Source organism: Podarcis cretensis (genome assembly GCF_951804945.1).
Source record: "Podarcis cretensis genome assembly, chromosome: 7".
In the NCBI taxonomy this organism is placed as follows: domain Eukaryota; kingdom Metazoa; phylum Chordata; class Lepidosauria; order Squamata; family Lacertidae; genus Podarcis; species Podarcis cretensis.
In genome coordinates, this window is record NC_137176.1 from 14,560,910 (window position 1) to 14,582,593 (window position 21,684).

Sequence of the window (21,684 nt, forward strand, 5' to 3'; positions counted from 1 at the left end):
AAAATAAATATAGCCTACTGAAGAAAACAGGATTGCTGATGTAGTTTGTCATTTTGAGAAGCGTTGCCTAAATTTTTTAAAGTGGAAAGACATGAAGCTTTATAAAATCTAACACTAACTAGAAGTGAAACGATACGCTCAGGTATCACAGTTCATTCTGTCATTTATGTTGGTGCTATTATTACAGGGTGTCTCTAACAAGGAGGACATTTCTGCCCCAAATTAAATTCATCTTGGTAACGTTGCACAAAAAGCCCAAAGAAGCTTATCATAATGCTAGGGTACTATTTCAAATTCATCACTGATTTTCCATGTACACAGGTAGTTTCAAATGGGCTAGACAGCCCATTAGTACTGCGTAGAATATACCAATTTCTGAAAATCAGTTCACACCATTGCATTTCCACAATTTTCTGCAAGGGAGTGTTCTAGTTGTGTCTGAACGCCGCTCAAATGGGAGCTCAAGTGAGAGTTCAGCTTTTCTTCTGTGAACTGGAAAAATCAAGCATAATTTTCTAGAGTGGCTGGGGAAACCCAGCCAGATGGGTGGGATATAAATAATAAAATGATGATGATGATGATGATGATGCACCAAGGAAAAGTTACAGTCGGAGGTGAGGTGAGTTTATAGGTCTAAGGTAAAGGTAAGGGGACTCCTGACCATTAGGTCCAGTCGTGGCCGACTCTGGGGTTGTGGTGCTCATCTCACTTTATTAGCCGAGGGAGCCGGCGTACAGCTTCCGGGTCATGTGGCCGGCATGACTAAACTGCTTCCGGGTCATGTGGCGAACCAGAGCAGCGCACGGAAATGCCGTTTACCTTCCCGCAGGAGCGGTACCTATTTATCTGCTTGCACTTTGACGTGCTTTTGAACTGCTAGGTTGGCAGGAGCAGGGAACGAGCAACAGGAGCTCACCCCGTCGCGGGGATTTGAACCGCCAACCTTCTGATCAGCAAGTCAAAGGCTCTGCAGTTTAACCCACAGCACCATCAGCATCCCCTAGGTCTAAGGTTACACTGTGCCTATTTTTGGATCATTCACAAGAGCCACTTTAATAAGCAAGTGTCAGGAATGAGCCAGCTCCGAGCGAAGGTTTGCAGCCAACTGCAAAAAGCAGCCAAGAACAGGGAGGCTGCTTTGATGTTAGTCAGACAGGGGAGAGCCAGCAGCTGCAACCTTTGGCTCTTCCTCACCTTGACCGGCCAGCTGAGGAGGCAGTGGCTGGAACACAACCTAAGCTCTCCAGATGCTCAAATAGGCATGAACAGACACACAGAGAGTTTATTGGAAACAGAAGGGGTTGGAGATGATCCAATCAGTCCTAGGGGTCGGCGAATAGGAGGGCTTCTAGACAGGAAGCAAAACAAAAGATGTAAGGTGCGGAAGTTCCATATATTCTGTTGACACAGGAAGCAGTCTTCAGAAGTGTCATCTTGAGTAATAATGCTAGCGGCTGCATTAGAGCTGTCCAGAGCTGTCTGTTTGTTTTTGCAATAAATCATCCTTTTTAATTACCTACGCTTACTGCGTTATCAAGCTGGGGGCCTGGACTCCCGACAGCAAGTGAGCCAGAGGTTGTCCATGAGATCACAAAACTCCCAGCACCATCATAAAAACAAGGAGTTGTATCTGACACTGTTGTTCAGTGTCAGATCACTGTCCCCCCAACTCCCACCCTCCCTCAGCCCCATCCAAGTTCATCCTCAAAATCTGCTCCGGAGCATTGGGGGAACCTCTTGAGCTGTATCATTTGCAAGGTTTCAAATGACCCACAGAGACTAGATTAGAAGGAACGAGCTTTGCTTAACAGTGTGCTTATACAAAGCTATACAAAACCGAAACAACTCAGGTACCCCTTAGCTTCCTTTCCTCGCTGGCGACACCCAAAAGTGATTCCGCTCCTCCCATACAGCCATTTCTAATTTACCTTAGTTACTACTTGAGCAGATTTTGGGAAGAGATAAGTATAGGGCAAGAAGGGAAGTCCCACTGTATGAAGGGAACTAAGCACACTAAACACAGGAGACGTAACCGGCTGTGTTCTTAGATAAATAAGGTATGCTATTCATTGTATCAAATTTCAACAGAAGTAACTCATAAAGTTCAACAAACGAACAAAGCAGAAGACCCAGTGGATCAGATCATTCTCTAGTCACTACATCCATAAGGTCCGCCTGTGTAATGGTGTCTATTCCACCTGTCTGTCCATCCAATGGCTTTTAAAGAAGTTCTTGAAAATTTCAGCACAGTTCTATCATTAACTTTGCATGCTTCAATTGCAAATCAATCTATAAGTGCAAGAAAAAAGAGTTATTCGTTCCGTTTAATTTAGAAATAATTGCAATGCCTGCTAGATAATCTTGAACAGGTATTATTTTAGTCTTTCATGAATTCTTCAAAAAAAAGCAATGTTTTGCTACATTGTATAGCATCTTTTAAAAAGCAAGCTTCTGGGTGTAATCCTTGGCAGTTTCTATTACATTTTCCTAAAATGTATCATTAGTTCCATTTCTGGATTGCTTGCCATGGTTCACAGACTGCCATCATGGGAAATCATCGCACTTCATCAACACTTAAATTACTGACCTGCTACAACTGGTTATCCAAAGCATTTTCTTAGTTGAATTAGCGGTGATAGCGGTGTCTCAGGGTGGATCTAAATGCAGGAATAGTGCTATAATTAAGTCAGAAATTAGATCATGTTAACGAAAGAAAAAAATCTCTACGGAAAATTGTGTTTTAAAATTCCCTGCTCTCTGCCGCCATCTGGTGTTGCGTGTTTATAGTGCATTCAAATCGCTGTTTCTTTACTAATGTAGCTGAGCCCTCTTTGTGTGTAGTAGGAGGACCACCAGTGAGGGGAAGGCAGAAGCTCCTGCAGAATAGCTAACAACAATCAGTGGACGAGAGCCAATTACCTTATCAGCCCAAGATGGGCATGCTAGCTTCCTTACAGGAGCAGTGCATGCACCGTGAATCCTTGACTCTTATCTCTGACCTGGTTCTTGTCTGGGGCTGCTTGCTGTTGTTGTTTAGTTGTTTAGTCGTGTCTGACTCTTCGTGACCCCATGGACCAGAGCACGCCAGGCACTCCTGTCTTCCACTGCCTCCCGCAGTTTGGTCAAACTCCTGCTGGTAGCTTCGAGAACACTGTCCAACCATCTCGTCCTCTGTCGTCCCCTTCTCCTTGTGCCCTCCATCTTTCCCAACATCAGGGTCTTTTCCAGGGAGTCTTCTCTTCTCATGAGGTGGCCAAAGTATTGGAGCCTCAGCAACACGATCTGTCCTTCCAGTGAGCACTCAGGGCTGATTTCCTTCAGAATGGAGAGGTTTGATCTTCTGGCAGTCCATGGGACTCTCAAGAGTCTCCTCCAGCACCATAATTCAAAAGCATCAATTCTTCGGCGATCAGCCTTCTTTATGGTCCAGCTCTCACTTCCATACATCACAACTGGGAAAACCATAGCTTTTACTATACAGGCCTTTGTTGGCAAGGTGATGTCTCTGCTTTTTAAGATGCTGTCTAGGTTTGTCATTGCTTTTCTCCCAAGAACCAGGGGTATTTTAATTTCGTGGCTGCTGTCACCATCTGCAGTGATCATGGAGCCCAAGAAAGTAAAATCTTGGGCTGCTGGGTGGTGCTATCTCATCATGGCAAGAACCACCTCACTTCTTGGTTGCCATACAAGAGCTCTCAGTTCGTACTTTCTCTTCTCCAACATACAACACACATAAGATGGCCTAGCTGCAAAATAGATCTTTCCCCATAGTTAGTTGCATTTCATGTATTGTCTTAGTTGCTTACATTTTAATCATCTATTGTAATTGATTGGGGGGGGTTCCTTCTATTGTCATTTGCTGATATTTTGTTTTTCTCTGGTAAATATGGTATGTGGACAGATTCTTGAATTGCCTTAATTGTTTATTTTTAGATCCATTTTGAATTGTTCTAGGATGACTGGTTTTCATTTACTTTGCAATTCATGCAGGCCGTAAATTGCCTTGAGTGCAGGAAGGTGGAAAGATGGCATACAAATTAAAAATGATGTGAAATATATTTCAACACTGTGTGCTAATTAAAAGATAAAGCCAAACCCCCACTCTACCCAAACACTTTTTCAAGCATCGAACAGCACTTCAGACAAGTTTGCATTCCCAGAGGATGCAGTTAATCATGAAGATTGTATATTTTTTACAGCGACTGTCAGAGCAGAGATATTAAAGTCTTAAAGCAAAATATTTTGGCTTCTGCCTCCTTCAGATGCTCTGCTGTGAACCAAAGGGTTGTTGTTGTTTAGTCATTTAGTCGTGTCCGACTCTTCATGACCCCATGGACCAGAGCACGCCAGGCACTCCTGTCTTCCATTGCCTCCTGCAGTTTGGTCAAACTCATGCTGGTAGCTTCGAGAACACTGTCCAACCATCTCATCCTCTGTCGTCCCCTTCTCCTTGTGCCCTCCATCTTTCCCAACATCAGGGTCTTTTCCAGGGAGTCTTCTCTTCTCATGAGTTGGCCAAAGTATTGGAGCCTCAGCTTCAGGATCTGTCCTTCCAGTGAGCACTCAGGGCTGATATCCTTCAGAATGGAGAGGTTTGATCTTCTTGCATTCCATGGGACTCTCAAGAGTCTCCTCCAGCACCATAATTCAAAAGCATCAATTCTTCGGCAATCAGCCTTCTTTATGGTCCAGTTCTCACTTCCGTACATCACTACTGGGAAAACCATAGCTTTTACTATACGGACCTTTATTGGCAAGGTGATGTCTCTACTCTAAGAACCAAAGGGTACTTGTAGCCAATGTATCAGTTATAGTATACAGAAGATGAAATACTCAGAAACATTGCACTTGAAGTACCGAGTGATGCCTGGTATTGCCAAGGCCTTGTGGGGTTAAGGTATCACATCTATAAGGAGATTAGCTGTTATCCCTTCTACAATAATTCATAATACAGAGATGCTGAGATTATCTGAACTGAAATGCTTTGAAACTAGTTCCATTTCGCCCCACTCCATCAAGATTGCAGTTTCCTGGTTCCTCAGACATGTGCTTAGGCAAGTTGTTGTTTTCCGCAAGTACTAAATATGGCATCCTGTGGCAATTTGCGCTCACTGATGTGAATTACATTGCCAGACCTGCGGGTGATGCTTCGTTTGATACAGTAAGTTCTACCAACCATAGTGCACTTTTTTATCTATACAGTTTTGAAGATAACCATCTCCCTGAGATAAACAAAGATGATACAGGGGACTCAGCTACACAGCTGAAAATAAAACGTGTTAAATGTGTTGTCAAGGGCGATACACAAATGTGACACTAGATGGCGATAGCGAGTTGTGCAAAATCCAATGTGTTTTTCAAAACTTTTTTTGAAAGCATTTTCACAGTGTTTTTAATATGTGTGTAGATTCCACCAGGCTTTGGTTTCAGTAAGTTGTGATTCGGGATTGCTTACCTGTGGTTTAAGCGCAACCCTCACTAACAATCTGCATGGATCTGGTGGCCTGGCAGTATGCTATCATAGGACACTTTAGCATCACAGCTCTCCAGTAAAGCCACTTGCTAGCTAAGGTTCTAAGCTCTCTGCGATTCCAGCTACTTCCACCGCTAATTTTGGAGGCATTTAATCAGAAGCTTGGCAAATAGAGTTGCCTGTTCTTGTGATCACACGTTCTGAGCCTGGGGTGGAACTAACAGTTTTGTCTGGCTTTGGAGGTGAATGAGGAAAGGTCTAGGAAGGGAGCCCAACGTAAGTCCTGTCTATTTACCAAAGGTGTGCAGCTTTAAAAACATTTTAAAACGGCCTTGGTCCAGTATACCTGAAAGGCCGTCTCCACCCCAACCATTCTGCCTGGACACTGAGGTCCAGCTCCACGGGCCTTCTGGCAGTTCCCTTGCTGCGAGAAGTGAAGTTACAGGGAACCAGGCAGAGGGCCTTCTCAGTGGTGGCACCTGCCCTGTGGAATGCCCTCCCACCAGATGTCAATGAGGAAAACAACTACCAGACTTTTAGAAGACATCTGAAGCCTATTTAGGGAAGCTTTTAATGTTTAATAGATTGTTGTATTTTAATATTCAGTTGGAGGCTGCCCAGAGTGGCTGGGGAGGCCCAGCCAGATGGGTGGGGTATAAATATATTATTATTATTATTATTATTATTATTATTATTATTATTATTTGCCCTTTGCTCATCTTGCAGCTAGCTCAAAATGAAAAACCAGAAACCTAGGAGCCCAGTTTTCTGGCCCCTTTGCAGAACAGTTCAGAATAGCACCCAATTGCTGCCCTCAGTGCCGTTATCGGGTACCGTTGAATAGCAACCGTGCTTACAGGAAAGAGCAATGCTCTTTGCCCTGGACAAGCTATAGAGCAAGAGAAGAATGGAAATTACTCAGCACCATCAAGATGACAATATCGGATTTGAAAGGAAACTGGTGATGTCTAGTTGACTAGATGACAGCTCCCAGATCTGTCAAACCTCAAATGCCCTATAATGGAATTTTAATGGACAGCACAGCGAAGCGGAAAATTATTGACAGAAACGGCTTGCTGACAAAAGTCGTCAAGAGAGACATAATGAGCCATGCATATGCGGAGTCTAAATAGCATATTTTAACCACTTGAGGAGTTCTTCACCTTTATAAAGGTGGTGAAGGAACCAAGCCTGTAGGGAAACATAAGGTTGTTTCCAGTCTATTTGTCATATGCTTGGACACAGTAAGAAAGGGGGGGAGGGGAGATACAAGATTAGATGAAACCGAAAAGACAAAAGGCCTGCAAAAACATAAGAGGCACATTACGCAGCTATGTCTGGCACAGTAGCTGTTGAATGTGCTAGCTGTATGCATTACGGTGACAGAAGTGGCATGTCGTACTTTTCAATTCCTTGCAGCGGCATGCAGATAGCTGCTGTACATAGAGTTGGGTGCAGAAAAATTCTCTGCAGAGTTGTACAATTAGGCACACCCCTTTGGTGTGTGGCAGGGAGTGGAGGAGAAATTCAGTTCACCTTTCAATGTGAACCTCCCCAATTTGCAGTTCCTGAAACATTTTTTGCCAGCATTTTTGTGTAATGTAATGCACGCTTGCATGCATATATTCATGAAAATAGCATGCAAAAAAAAAACATGTATTGCATTACACAAAAATGCTGGCCAAAAATGTGTATATTAGCAGAAATGCACACTACAATGCCAATGATTTTTCACAAGGGATTTCTTTTCAAATTGATGCAGAAATGTGGTGAACTGATGACTGGAAATATGAGAAATGGAAGTTGACATATTCATCCATCTCTAATGTGGCATTACTAAAAGGGAGAGACACAGAAACAAGAAATAAAGCAAAGAGGAGAAACTGGTTCTCAAAATGCCAACTATTAAGGTTTATTATGGCTCATATCATTTCAGAACTGAGGTTCCTTCTTCAAGAGTAATCCCAGACTTAAAAAATTCTACAGAATATCTGAAGCAGCTTGCACAAATGCTGCTGATCATCTGGCACAATGAAGTTGAAGCTTGCTCCTGAAGTAGGAACCTCAGTTCCAAAACATATTGAGCTATTAAGAAAACTATAATAGTTGCACCTTGAACAACTAGTTTCTCTCCTATTGCATTATTTCAGTGTGTGGCATCAGCAGCTATGTGCAGTCAGTGCCTGGAGTAAGAGCAAATATAAGGATTGTTTTGTAGGCAGTGGAGAGGTAAAGGTAAAGGGACCCCTGACCATTAGGACCAGTCATGACCGACTCTGGGGTTGCGGCACTCATTTCGCTTTATTGGCCGAGGGAGCTGGCGTACAGCTTCCGGGTCATGTGGCCAACATGACTAAGCCGCTTCTGGAGAACCAGAGCAGTGCACGGAAACGCCGTTTACCTTCCCGCCAGAGTGGTAACTATTTATCTACTTGCACTTTGACATGCTTTCAAACTGCTAGGTTAGCAGGAGCAGGGACCGAGCAACGGGAGCTCACCCCGTTGTGGGGATTCGAACCACCGACCTTCTGATCGGCAAGTCCTAGGCTTTAACCCACAGCAAGTGGAAAAGTAAGGAGGGGCAAAAGGGGAGGAAAAGAAATGGAATGGCCAGGACAGACTCAACTATGCACAGCTAAAAGAAATCAGGACAGGTACAGCCTAGTAAGAAGCCCCAAGAATAACGAATTGGGAAATTAAATTTTGAGAAATGATGGGCAGAGGAATTCCGAAAGCCCTATGCTGGGCTGGCGGGGGTAGAGTGGGCCAAGATGTCTCTCCACCCAACTCTGATGGTTGATATGGACTTCCACCAGTGCAGAACTTCTTCCCACTTGATGGAGAGGCAGGTGAGCCATTAACTGGATCTCCAGCAGCTAGCAAAACACTCTCCCAAATGGGGTGTTTTGGAGGTGAGAAGGTAAGCACATCACAACATGAATGCTTTAAGTATCCCAAAACAAGGTACTGGAGAACTGACCAATTTTGCTCAAACTTTCAGTGGCTAATGTAATAGTTTTATCATCCAGTTTATAGATTTCCACCATATATGGGCAATCTATCCAGAAGATAAATTGTATTTTGAGGAGTTAGTGATCTGACTCAGTTGCCCTCTTCCTGACGCAGTCCCCCCCCCCCTTTTCTATTAAGTTCTTTGATGGCACGAGAACAGCCTATAATGTCCTAATCAGTTAGGAGGAAGAGATAGTGATGAGGACCTTTTTTGATGGTGGACATTGTTTGGAGAAATTGAAGCATTGGGAGGGGGTGGCTAATGACTGATCTGCACGTAGCCAGGCCACACAAGCTAGTTATCTAGCTACAGTGGTGCCCCACAAGACGAACGCCTCGCAAGACGGAAAACCCGCTAGACGAAAGGGTTTTCCGTTTTGGAGGCGCTTCACAAAACGAATTTCCCTATGGGCTTGCTTCGCAAGACGAAAATGTCTTGCGAGTTCCTGCGGGTTTTTCCCCCTTTCCCCCCCCCCTTTTCCTAAGCCCTAAGCCGCTTATCAGCTGATCCGCTAAAAGCCGCTAAACCGCTAATAGCGCTAATCCGCTAAACTGTTAATGGGCTTGCTTCGCAAGACGAAAAAACCGCTATACGAAGAGCCTCACGGAACGGATTAATTTCGTCTTGCGAGGCACCACTGTATCTATAAATTGGATGGTTTTCGGCAGAGTTCTGGGTAAGCTCGTGCATAGACTTATCTGACCGCACGGCCGTGCAACCTCAGGCTACCTGGGGGAGTCACTTCACTGCTTCTTGAGAGCTTCCTGTCGGACTTGCGTTCGACCGAGCAACTCTTCCGGGCGAGTCCTCCGACGTGATTAATGACCTGAGCCTTTGATGAGGCTCCAAGCACGTTCCCCAATTACACAGAGTATCCAGCACGCAGGGAAGGAGCCGAGAAAATCTGAGCTACATTGCAAAGAGATTTATTCCTAACTATGCAGACAGAAAAGAAATAAACATGCTCTCTCTGTGAAAGCAGAGAGCAACTGGAAAACAAAGGAACAGGAAACCAGTAACAGATAGGTAGCCGTGTTGGTCTGCCATAGTCAAAACAAAATAAAAAAAATCCTTCCAGTAGCACCTTAAAGACCAACTAAGTTAGTTCTTGGTATGAGCTTTCGTGTGCATGCACACTTCTTCAGATACACTGAAACAGAAGTCACCAGACCCTTCTATAGAGTGAGAAGGTGGGGAGGGGTATTACTCAGAAGGGTGGTGGGATTGGGTGATTGGCAGATAGCTGTGATGAGCCTGTTGACGACTCTTAACAACTGCAATAGGTCTTACAGGAAAAAGCAAGGGGTGAGAAGATGAAAAATGGCTTTGTCATGTATAATGAGATAAGAATCCAATGTCTTTGTTCAGACCAGGTCTCTCCATGGTTTTAAGTTTGGTAATAAAGGAAACCAGTAAACATCACATCCGTCTCCCGTCTTCCGTGAGACTTCCAACAGCCTGGAATGTCTCTGGAATGTAAACAGAGTCTTGTGACTCAAAGCACTGCACAGTGGCACAAACAGAAACTAACACTTCCAAGTGGCAGATTGAAGTGCATGCTTGGTACAGTGGTACCTCGAGTTACAGACGCCTCGGGTTACAGACGCTTCAGGTTACAGACGCCGCTAACCCAGAAATAGTACCTCAGGTTAAGAACTTTGCTTCAGGATGAGAACAGAAATTGTGTGGTGGCATTGGGAGGCCCCATTAGCTAAAGTGGTACCTCAGGTTAAGAACAGTTTCAGGTTAAGAACGGACCTCCAGAACAAATTAAGTTCTTAACCCGAGGTACCACTGTATGTATATATTGCTTGCTATTTAGAATAAAATATTTAATCTTCTCACTCAGTTGTGCTTTCTATTGCTTCTGAATCCCCTTTTTAAAGAACCACCTTGCATCTGGCAAGACACACCCTAAGTTGTTTAAGTTGTAGTTTGGTGTAAGAAGCTTGATGTCTCACAAACATTCTGACTAGGTTGAGCAAGCACGCTGGCAGGCACAGAGAAAGCAGAATTCCACAGACGGACTTTTGTAATTTTGACTTATCACTTAGCATGGAAGCGAAAACGCTGTAGAAATACTCTACATCCTAGGCTAGACCTCTATGAATAAAGATTCCAGTTATTGGCGAAACACAGTACAATATATATAGACAAGCCTCAAGTTTGCTTGCCTTAAAAGACACACACACACACACACACACACACACACACACACACAACAAACTTGGCAGCAAAGCCTTTCTTTTTATTTTTATTTTACATCAGAAGTTAATGGGGTCTTGGAATGCCTCATGACATTCGAACAAAATGAGCAAAGTACAGAAACGTAAGAAGAAGAGGAGGAGGAGGAGGAGGAGGAGGAGGAGGAGGAGGAGTTTGGATTTGATATCCCGCTTTATCACTACCCTAAGGAGTCTCAAAGTGGTTAACATTCTCCTTTCCCTTCCTCCCCCACAACAAACACTCTGTGAGGTGAGTGGGGCTGAGAGACTTCAGAGAAGTGTGACTGGCCCAAGGTCACCCAGCAGCTGCAGGTGGAGGAGCAGGGGATCGAACTCGGTTCACCAGATTACGAGTCTACCGCTCTTAACCACTACACCACACTGGTAAGCAAAGTAGTCCAAAAGGGATCAGAAGATACGAGGCAATCATTCCCATCCCAGAATGACTTTATGGACTGTACCATCATTTCACCTTGAAGATCTGTGTTTTATAGGTAATAAACAAGGAGAGACAAGCCCCTCAAATGATGAGTTATTCCTACAATATAAAATGCCCAAGCCACTGATCAGTTTCTGAGAAACTCAAGGGTCCCTATAACAAAATTTGACAAACACTGAACTAGGCTGTGAAAATGGGAGTTTGGATCCTCTCCATCAAAAATATTGTAGGCTACCTAGTGACTGCCTAAAAACATTTGCCTTGACAGTGTTTCTTCCTTTCCCTTCACAGTGTTTAAAATGCTACCAACCTGATGTAGAAGTAAAATACAAGCTAGACCACATCTTTGGCCCGTTGCATTTTTTCGTTTTAGTTGTTACTGTTCTTTGCCTCTGGCTTGACAGGAATAGTATGATCTTCTTGATTAATTTTTTTACCTGCTAGTTTTAGGGCACGCTTTAAAGTACTGGAGTTTACAGTTTATGAGTGTAGCTTTGCTCTTGCAAATCATCCAGACACTTTCGCTATTATGAAAGGCAACCTTTACCTTTTGGAGTTATACTGCAGAAAACCAAAGTCATAGAAGAAAATATGTGATGAAACATTTTTTTTCTGGGTAATACTTTTGAAACTGAGAGGTGGGACTTCTTCTGAAGAAGCACAGGCCGCCTCCACCTTCCTGGTTTTCTATAGTTAGAGTTGTTTAGTGGAATCCCTGATCTGGACCTTGTGCAGAAATTAATCAGCTTTCCACTATAATAATGAGTTTTTAAACTTTACAGTGGTACCTTGGTTCTCAAATGCCTTGGTACTCAGACAACTTGGAACCCAAACACTGCAAACCCAGAAGTAAGTGCTCTGGTTTGCGACCATTTTTCGGAAGCCGGACATGCTCCGTTTTGAGTGTTACGCTTCCAATTTGAGTGCCACACTTCCATTTTGAGTGTTACGCTGAGGTCTGTCTGTTTTTGCTATTTAGTTTGCATTTTTAAAAAAAATATATTTATTTAGTTTTACAAAAAAGCAAAAGAATTTCAAAACCACAAAGCCAATCACAAACATACATAAAAATACAAAAAAACAAATTAAAAATAAAAACTCCAATTTTTTAAATTCATGTTTACATAGCAATCTTCCTTGACTTCCTCCCGCCTCCCTTTTCTGTGTTCCTCTTTGTCCAATCAGATACAGCAAATCCTTACCCTCTTTCAAAACTCAATTCTAATTATTAAAATCATTTCTATTATGTCTCCAATCTTTCCTCCTTATGTTTGAACACCTTTAACATATTGTTTACTCTTGACATAATATAACTTTAATCTTTCACCCTTTTCCTATTACATTTTTGCCTACTTTTTAACACTGTATCATCAATGCCATATTATTTTTATATCCAACATCATTTTAACATTCATAAACCTTGCAGTATTTCTGCAAATAAGGCTTAAACTTCTTCCAGTCCTCTTCCACCACTTCCTCTCCCAGGTCTCGGATTCTGCCAGTCATTTCTGCCAATTCCATATAGTCCATTACTTGCATCTGCCATTCTCCCAGAGTGGGCAAATCTTGTGTCTTCCAGTACTTTGCGATGAGTATTCTTGCTGCTGTTGTCGCATACATAAAAAACGTTCTATCTTTCTTTAGCACCAATTGGCCGACTATGCCCAAGAGAAAGGCCTTTGGTTTCTTAGGAAAGGTATATTTAAATACCATTTTTAGTTCATTATATATCATCTCCCAGAAAGCCTTAATCTTCGGGCACGTCCACCAAAGGTGAAAGAATGTACCTTCAGTTTCTTTACATTTCCAACATTTGTTATCAGGCAGATGGTAAATTTTAGCAAGCTTGACTGGGGTCATGTACCACCTATAGATCATTTTCATAATATTCTCTCTTAAGGCATTACATGCCGTAAATTTCATACCGGTGGTCCACAACTTTTCCCAGTCAGCAAACATAATATTATGACCTATGTCCTGTGCCCATTTAATCATAGCTGATTTAACTGTTTCATCCTGAGTATTCCATTTCAACAGCAAGTTATACATTCTTGAAAGAATCTTAGTTTTAGGTTCTAACAGTTCTGTTTCCAATTTCGATTTCTCTACCTGGAAGTCCAGTTTTTTATCCAAATTATAGGCCTCTCTTATTTGATATTAATGAAGCCAATCTCGCACTTTATCTTTTAATTTCTTGAAACTCTGTAATTTCAATGTATCTCCTTCTTGTTCTAGTATCTCCCAATATTTCGGCCACTTGGCCTCCATATTGAGTCTTTTCAGAGCCTTAGCTTCCAAAGGTGACAACCACCTTGGGGTCTTGCTTTCCAATAAGTCTTTGTATATTGTCCAGACATTGAACACCGCTTTCCTGACAATATGATTTTTGAATGCTCTATGAGCTTTAACCTTGTCGTACCATAGATATGCATGCCACCCAAAAGCATTATTAAAACCTTCCAAATCCAAAATGTCAGTGTTCTCAAGAAGTAGCCATTCTTTCAACCAGCAGAATGCTGCTGATTCATAGTAAAGCTTAATGTCTGGCAGGGCAAACCCTCCTCTTTCCTTTACATCAGTTAGTATTTTAAATTTTATTCTGGGCTTTTTGCCCTGCCAGACAAATTTAGAAATATCTCTCTGCCACCTCTTGAAACAATCCATCTTGTCCACAATCTGCAAAGTTTAAAACAAAAATAACATTTTTGGCAATACATTTATCTTTATAGCTGCAATTCGACCCAACAAGGAAAGCTTCAAATTAGACCAAATTTCTAAATCTTTTTTAACTTCTGACCAACATTTCTCATAATTATCCTTAAATAAATTCAATTTTTTTGCAGTCATGTTAATCCCTAGGTATTTCACTTTCTTAGCCACAGTTAAACCTGTCTCATTCTGAAACCCTTCTTTTTCCTTTGATGTTAAATTTTTCTCTAAAACCTTAGTTTTTAGCTTGTTTAATTTAAATCCTGCCACATGACCAAATTCTTGAATCAGTTCTAAAACCCTTTTCGTACTAGATTCTGGCTCCTGTAATGTCAAAACCAGGTCATCTGCAAAAGCCTTCAATTTATATTGGAAACACATGTGATTAGGCTCCACAGGAAAGTGTTAATTAACAAAAGATTAGGCCAGGAATTTATTTCATCAGATAAAGAAGAGAGGAGTTGTCATTTATGTAAAAGAAAGCCTATCACCAAAATTTCTTTTTAAAGATGAGCAAGGAAGAATTTTAGCAGTTGAAATTCAAACCCAAGGAGAAAAATTTTTGATCTTAGGAATCTACGCACCAAATGAGGGGAAATCGGAATTTTACAAGAAGTTGCATGAGACAATGTTGGATTACATGGACTACAATAACATCATTATGATGGGAGATATGAATGGAGTGGTATCTACGAATATGGATAAAGCACAAAAACAGTGTGTAACAAAAGAGGGCAGACTGCCGAAAACTTTTTTTGAACTGACTGACAATATGGATTTGATTGACATTTGGAGAACCAAAAATCCCCTAGGTAGAGAAGGGACTTTTTTTCTGAAGCCAAAATGACTTGGACTAGAATTGACCAAATATGGATAACTAGAGGACTGGCGCCTAAGATAAAAAAGGTGGAAATCTGCCCAAAAACCTGCTCCGACCATAATGCTGTAAAGATGGAAATGAAACTAACACCTATCGGTTCCTTCAGATGGAAGATGAATGACACCTTATTAAGAGATCAAGAGATTGTTAAAAAGGCCCAAAAGACCTTGAGAGACTATTTTCAAATAAATTTGAAAACCACGGTTGAAAAAAGAGTAATCTGGGATGCAAGCAAGGCGGTCATGAGAGGGTTCTTAATACAACAGAATGCAATAAAAAAGAGATCCCAAAATGAGAAAAAAGACAAAATTTTGGAGAAAATAAAAGAGGGAGAGAAGAAATTAAGATCGAAACCAAAGTCACAAGAGATTCTGAGAGAAATTAAGTTATATCAAGTACAATATATGAAACTGATAAATCAGGAAGTAGAGTGGAAAATTAAACAAATGAGACAAAAGACTTTTGAATCAGCTAATAAATGTGGAAAATTATTAGCGTGGCAGTTGAAAAAAAGACAGAAGTTAAATACGATTACAAATCTTGAGATGGAAGGGAAAAATATTCAGAATCCGGTGGAGATCAGAAAGTGCTTCCAGAGATATTTTAAACAACTTTATACTCAAGGGCCTCAGAAAGAGACTGATATAGACCAATTTTTAAGAACTAATGGATTACAAAAAATATCTCAAGAAAACAAGATAATGATGAACTATAAAATTACAGAACAGGAGATTGAAGGTGCCATTCAGAATATGCAATTGGGCAAATCTCCATGGCCGGATGGGCTAACCTCCAAATACTACAGGACTTTGAAAGACTACTTAATTCAACCATTAAAGGAGATCTGCAATGAAATTATGGAGGGGAAGAAGGCGCCGGAGTCGTGGAAAGAAGCTTTCATCACACTAATACCAGAAACAGAATCTGAAAAGACACAACTTAAGAACTACCGTCCCATCTCCCTTTTAAATGTGGATTACAAAATTTTTGCAGATATTTTGGCTAATAGATTAAAAAGAGTATTAATTGAAGTGATACATAAGGACCAGGCAGGCTTTCTACCAGGCAGACATCTGTCTGATAATACAAGGAACATAATTGATATTTTGGAGTTGCTGCAAACGAATATTAACACAAAAGCAGTATTAATTTTTGTTGATGCGGAGAAGGCCTTTGACAATATTTCTTGGAATTTTATGAAGAATAATCTTAAGGGAATGGGAGTGGGACAGGGGTTTGAAAATGGTATAAATGCAATCTATTCAGAACAAAAAGCAAAATTGATAGTTAACAATGTGGTGACAGAAGAATTTAAGATAGAAAAAGGAACACGTCAGGACTGCCCTATCTCTCCATTATTATTCATTTCGGTCCTGGAGGTGCTGTTGAACATGATCAGAAGGGACCGGTTGATCAAAGGAATTCAGGTCAGAGCTAAACAATATTTAGTTTGCATTTTTGTGGCTTTTTTGTTTTGTTTTTGTGGCTATGTGGAACCCAGCTCAGCTACCGAGTGATTGATTGATTGTGTGACTGCAGTACATTGTTTACTGCTTTCATTTTATGGATCAGTGGTCTTGTTTGATAGTAAAATTCATGTTAAATTGCTGTTTTAGGGGTTGTTTTTAAAACGGATTAATCATTTTGCATTACTTTCTGGGGAAAATGTGCCTTGGTTTTGGAACGCTTTGGTTTTGGAATGGACTTCTGGAACGGATTATGTTTGAGAACCAAGGTGCCACTGTACTGCAATACAATCTTAAAACTAGTCACATATAAATGTTACTGAGTGTAAATACAAAACAACACACTGCATTCAACTACCATGCTATGCAGTTCAGTCCTTTAAGTCCTTTGACACTGTCTAGGAACTTCTCTCATTGATCCAGAGGTGGAACCTCTTGCTAAATGCAAACTTCTCTGCTTTTCAAACACAAACCTTTACACAAGTTTCAACTTCAATGCAAACAAACATTTTATGCACATTAAACTTTTGACTTTAACACCAAATACTTGGTACACATAAGCAGACCAGCATTATGCAACAAGATGTAGCTGTGAAAAGGCATTATGGGGAGGGAATCTTTTAATCCGCCTTTAATCAGTTGAAGGAATCAATTCTCTAGCTGGATAACAGATCTGCAAAGACTGGATTGATATATGTAAATATGGGTTCACTCAAAGTATCCTTTTAAAAAAGTGAAGTTATGCTTCTCAACATTTCCAGTTTCAGCAGTAAATTGCTCATAAGATATGTATTGGCAACTGCATAAACAAGAAGTAACAAAAAAAACACACAAAAACAGAGAGCTTCAATGATACCGACTCTGGCACAAATCTGTTTGCAAGGCTAATAATGAAGCTTCGTCTTCTTGAATATCAACACTGGATCGTTAAATAGCTGCTGGTTTTTTAATACTTGGCAGAATCTGAACAGGCAACCAGGAAAAAATGCCTTAGAACTGGCAATATTATCAATCAAAATTAGGGGGAAAGCAATCTGCCATGACTAATTAAGAAAGGAGAACATCATTTCACAGAATATTTCACAAAAATAAAGCATGACCCAAAGAGATTCAGGGCAATGGTTTTCAAACTGTGTTCCAAGGAAGTCTGATGCTCTTTGGGGGCTCTGCAATGCTCATAACTATAGGCAGAGCCACCAAGAGTTGAGTACAGGGGGTAGAAATGGGTCTCACAGCCAACAGAAGCCCTAGACTGTCAACTTTCATTTTTAAGTCTGTAGCTATGAACGGCCCGGTGACATCAATTGACATGGTGAAGTTTGTTGTTATTGTTGTTGTTTAGTCGTTTAGTCGTGTCCGACTCTTCGTGACCCCATGGACCAGAGCACGCCAGGCACTCCTGTCTTCCGCTGCCTCCTGCAGTTTGCTCAAACTCATGCTGATAGCTTCGAGAACACCATCCAACCATCTCGTCCTCTGTTGTCCCCTTCTCCTTGTGCCCTCCATCTTTCCCAACATCAGGGTCTTTTCCAGGGAGTCTTCTCTTCTCATGAGGTGGCCAAAGTATTGGAGCCTCAGCTTCAGGATCTGTATTTCCAGTGAGCACTCAGGCCTGATTTCCTTCAGAATGGATAGGTTTGATCTTCGTGCAGTCCATGGGACTCTCAAGAGTCTCCTCCAGCACCATAATTCAAAAGCATCAATTCTTCGGTGATCAGCCTTCTTTATGGTCCAGCTCTCACTTCCATACATCACTACTGGGAAAAGCATAGCTTTAACTATACGGACCTTTGTTGGCAAGGTGATGTCTCTGCTTTTTAAGATGCTGTCTAGGTTTGTCATTGCTTTTCTCCCAATAAACAGGCATCTTTTGATTTCGTGGCTGCTGTCACCATCTGCAGTGATCATGGAGCCCAAGAAGGTAAAATCTCTCACTGCCTCCATTTCTTCCCCTTCTATTTGCCAGGAGGTGGTGGGACCAGTGGCCATGATCTTCGTTTTTTTGATGTTGAGCTTCAGACCATATTTTGCCCTCTCCTCTTTCACCCTCATTGAAAGGTTCTTTAAGTCCTCCTCACTTTCTGCCATCAAGGTTGTGTCATCTGCATATCTGAGGTTGTTGATATTTCTTCCGGCAATCTTAATTCCGGCTAGGGATTCATCCAGCCCAGCCTTTTGTATGATGAATTCTGCATATAAGTTAAATAAGCAGGGAGACAATAATGGTGGTTAGGTCCATTAATTTCATTGGGTTTCCTCTGGGTAAAAAGTGCAGTAGTTGACTAGCAGCCCAAGTTTGAAAAGTGGTCATTCGGCTTAAGAGTTTATGCAGAAAGAGCAATGATTGATAGCTGAAGACGAAGGTGAACTGGTATAACCCTCTTCTTAGGACGGATGATATTGCTCAAAACACACGAAGGATCTTCAGTCATGGTCTGTCTGGAATGCTGATTCTTTCAAGTGTCCAAATGATTCCTTGTCAAGTCACTCTGCATCGAGGCAGCTACAATCTAATTGCCATAGCTTTCAGAAGTCTAAGGTACAATGGATTGTGTTTCAGAAGACGGGCAATGCAATCTCATAGACAGACTGAAACGAAATCCCTTGACCCAGCAACCTTCTACAGCTTCTCTTTCCTGCATCCAATTTTATTTTTTTTTAATAGAGAGGTTTCCGCTCTACTGTATGGACAAGTTTATATCCTGATTTTATAGGTGAATTCTGCTCTGATCTCCACCAGCATAAACCTGCAATAACGATATCGATATGATTTATACAGCTACAATTGCATTTCAGCGATTCTTCAAGTTCATTTGGAGTTAGAAAAGGAAGCATTATGATGGCACAAACTACAGCAAGCCTCAAACCCGCCCTGGCATGTCATATTCCTTCAGATGTTGAGTGCCTGATCATACTCACCTTGCATGACTGGCTTGTGCAATACCTTTTAAGATGTCCATATAGACCTTACATAAGGCTTAAGGCATGCAAGAGTTTCGAATGCATCCAAGAGTTTTCGCTTTTTTATATATACATTTTTATTGATTTTTTAACATATCATTTCCAACAATCATTTAACATAAATTCTTATACAATATTTTAGACTTCCATCAACAGCCTCTGAAGATTTTCCGTTCTTTATCAGTTATTCTGCATTTCTTAATTTCTCTATTACTTGTAATTATCATTAACTAATAGTTCTTTTCATAGCCTTCCTTGCAATAGTTCACATAATCCTCCTTACAGAACTTCTTGCAGTCCTAATCTGTTCATTACAATTGCTTTTTAAATAATTCAAATATTTACTCCAATCTTCTAAGAATCTCTGGTCCCGCAGGTTTCGAATCCTTCCTGTTAATTTGTCTAATTCTGCATGGCCCATGAGTTTTCGCATTTTTGGTAAGATGCCGTTCACCTGTGCACAGCGTTAGACAACTTCCATCATTTCTACTTTGCAAGTAGAACCACCGGGTTGTTTTTGTTGGCCAGTTTTGGACAGCCAGAGTCCAGCTGGTTTGGTTAGGTTTCTGTGCACACTGGAAATGGTGTCTTTCAGACACCCCTAAAACTCTTTCCACAAGAACAGGAAGGACAGCAGTGGGGCAGTGTGAGATAGCTGCTTCAGAAAGCAGATGATGGAGACTGTGGCAACAGCCCCCTGCTTGTTCCTCCACATCTTTTTAAAAAATATTTTTATTAAGGAATTTCAACCAGCGGCGTAGCGTGGGTTGTCAGCACCCGGGGCAAGGCAAGTAATTTGCGCCGCCTAACCCGGGGCAAGGCAAGTAATTTGCGCCCCTAACCCCTAACCTGCTGCCGCTGCCAGCTTCTTCTTGCTGTTGCCTGGGCTGGGGTATTTACGGTAAGGTAGCCACGGTGGCGGCGGTGGGTCCGTGTCAGGTGATCTGAGGCGAGTTGCCGCTGGCGCTGCCACCCAAACGACGCTGCTTGCCCGGAGGAGGAGGAGGGCAGAGAGGCAAGGAAAATGCAACATGGCCCAGCAGCTGCAGCAGCAGGGGCGGCGGCGGGGCTGTGAGGAGGGGCTGCCTGGCGTGCCCTCCACGGCCCTGGCGCGCGGGGACCGCGGCGAGCACTGAAAGCCGCTGCCTGCCGGACGCCTTCAGCCTGGACGCGTGCACAGCTCGTCGGTTCCGCGAGACATGGGGCTTTGCTACAGCCTGCGCTCGAGGCTCTTCGGCAACTCTGGAGGCAGCGAGCGCGCCCCCCCAGATGTTGCACCCGGTGCGGCCGGCCCCCCCTGCACCCCCCACGCTACGCCACTGATTTCAACATAACAAATTATCAAATCACATACATTACTTCCCCCCTTTTTTCCCTCCCTCCCTTCCATCCCTCCCTCCCCCCCCCACCAGGGACTTCCCTCAGCTCCTCTCTCTGATTTCTCTGCTCATATTATTCTCTCTGTGTTATAAAATTATACATATCCTTGCATTGTCTATCTACCATGTTATCAACCAATAAATTTGTGCACGTTTATTCAAAACCTGCCAAGGAGTCCAGTTCATTTTGTTGTCTTTTTAGATAATTTGTAAAAAGTTCCCATTCTTCCTTGAAGTCACAGTTGTCCTTGTCCCACAGTTTGTATGTCAATTTAGCCAGTTCTGCATAGCTCATCAATTTTTCTTGCCACTGTTCTTTCATTGGGATTTCCTCATTCTTTCTTCCTTGTGCTATCAAGACTCTTGCCACTGTTGTAGCATACATAAGTAGATTCTTTGTTTTTCTTGGCAGGTCTTGTCCTACAATCCCTAACAAAAATGCTTCTGGTTGTTGTTGTTTTCAATTCATTGTATATCATTTCCCCAAAAAGTTTAATTTCTCTACATTCCCACCACATATGATAAAACTTGTTCCTCCACATTTGATACCGTAGTAGCAGCTATTTCTGCACCTTGTTGGCCTGGACTGTTTTGCAGCTTGTTGGGCACCTCCCAACACATCACATTGCACAAGGCCCCTGATGGAAGGAGCAGTCAGAGAGGCAGCCAGCTTAGGCCATAAGTTTCAGCACGCATTTTCTGAGCACATGTGCTGCTCTGTTCATGTGACAATCTCTGGTGCTGCTGCAAGGTACCAAAAAAAAAAAAAAAAAGGACCGTGTCTCTTGCCCTTTGCCCCCTAAGCTAGCCTGCTGCCTCATGCATTGTGAAGGATCCCATCCCATCTCCAGTGTCGAACTAAGAAGTATAATGCCAGCCTTGTCAGCATCTGTTTGTAGAATAGGATCAGGGTGCTTGGATGCCATCTTGTCCTTTGGCTCAAGCAGCTAAATGTGTTAGGCTGGCCATGCTGTCATGTGACAAAGACACATGAGAGCAGAAGCAGCAAAGCAGGCTGGGAAGTGCTGGGACTGCACAATCATTTAGGCCTAATAAAGTTATTCAGGCCTAACTGCTAACTGTTGAGTCCCTCTAGCATGGGACTTGGCAGCCAGTTTCACTTGGTGTTCTCTGTAAGA

The 21,684-nt window shown here is 42.1% G+C and overlaps 1 long non-coding RNA gene across 6 annotated transcripts in view; it reads right to left on the minus strand.

The window, feature by feature from the left end:
- Window positions 1–21,684, minus strand: part of LOC307220952 — a 47,344-nt gene that overhangs the window by 11,497 nt on the left and 14,163 nt on the right. The window contains exon 2 of one of the 6 annotated variants that reach the window (XR_013841197.1): window positions 2,588–2,657. The exons of 4 other annotated variants lie outside the window; for them this stretch is intronic. This is a non-coding gene — a long non-coding RNA (uncharacterized lncRNA). Of the gene's footprint in view, window positions 1–2,587; window positions 2,676–21,684 lie in introns of all 6 variants that reach the window. One more of the 6 variants, XR_013841198.1, reaches the window with a different exon arrangement.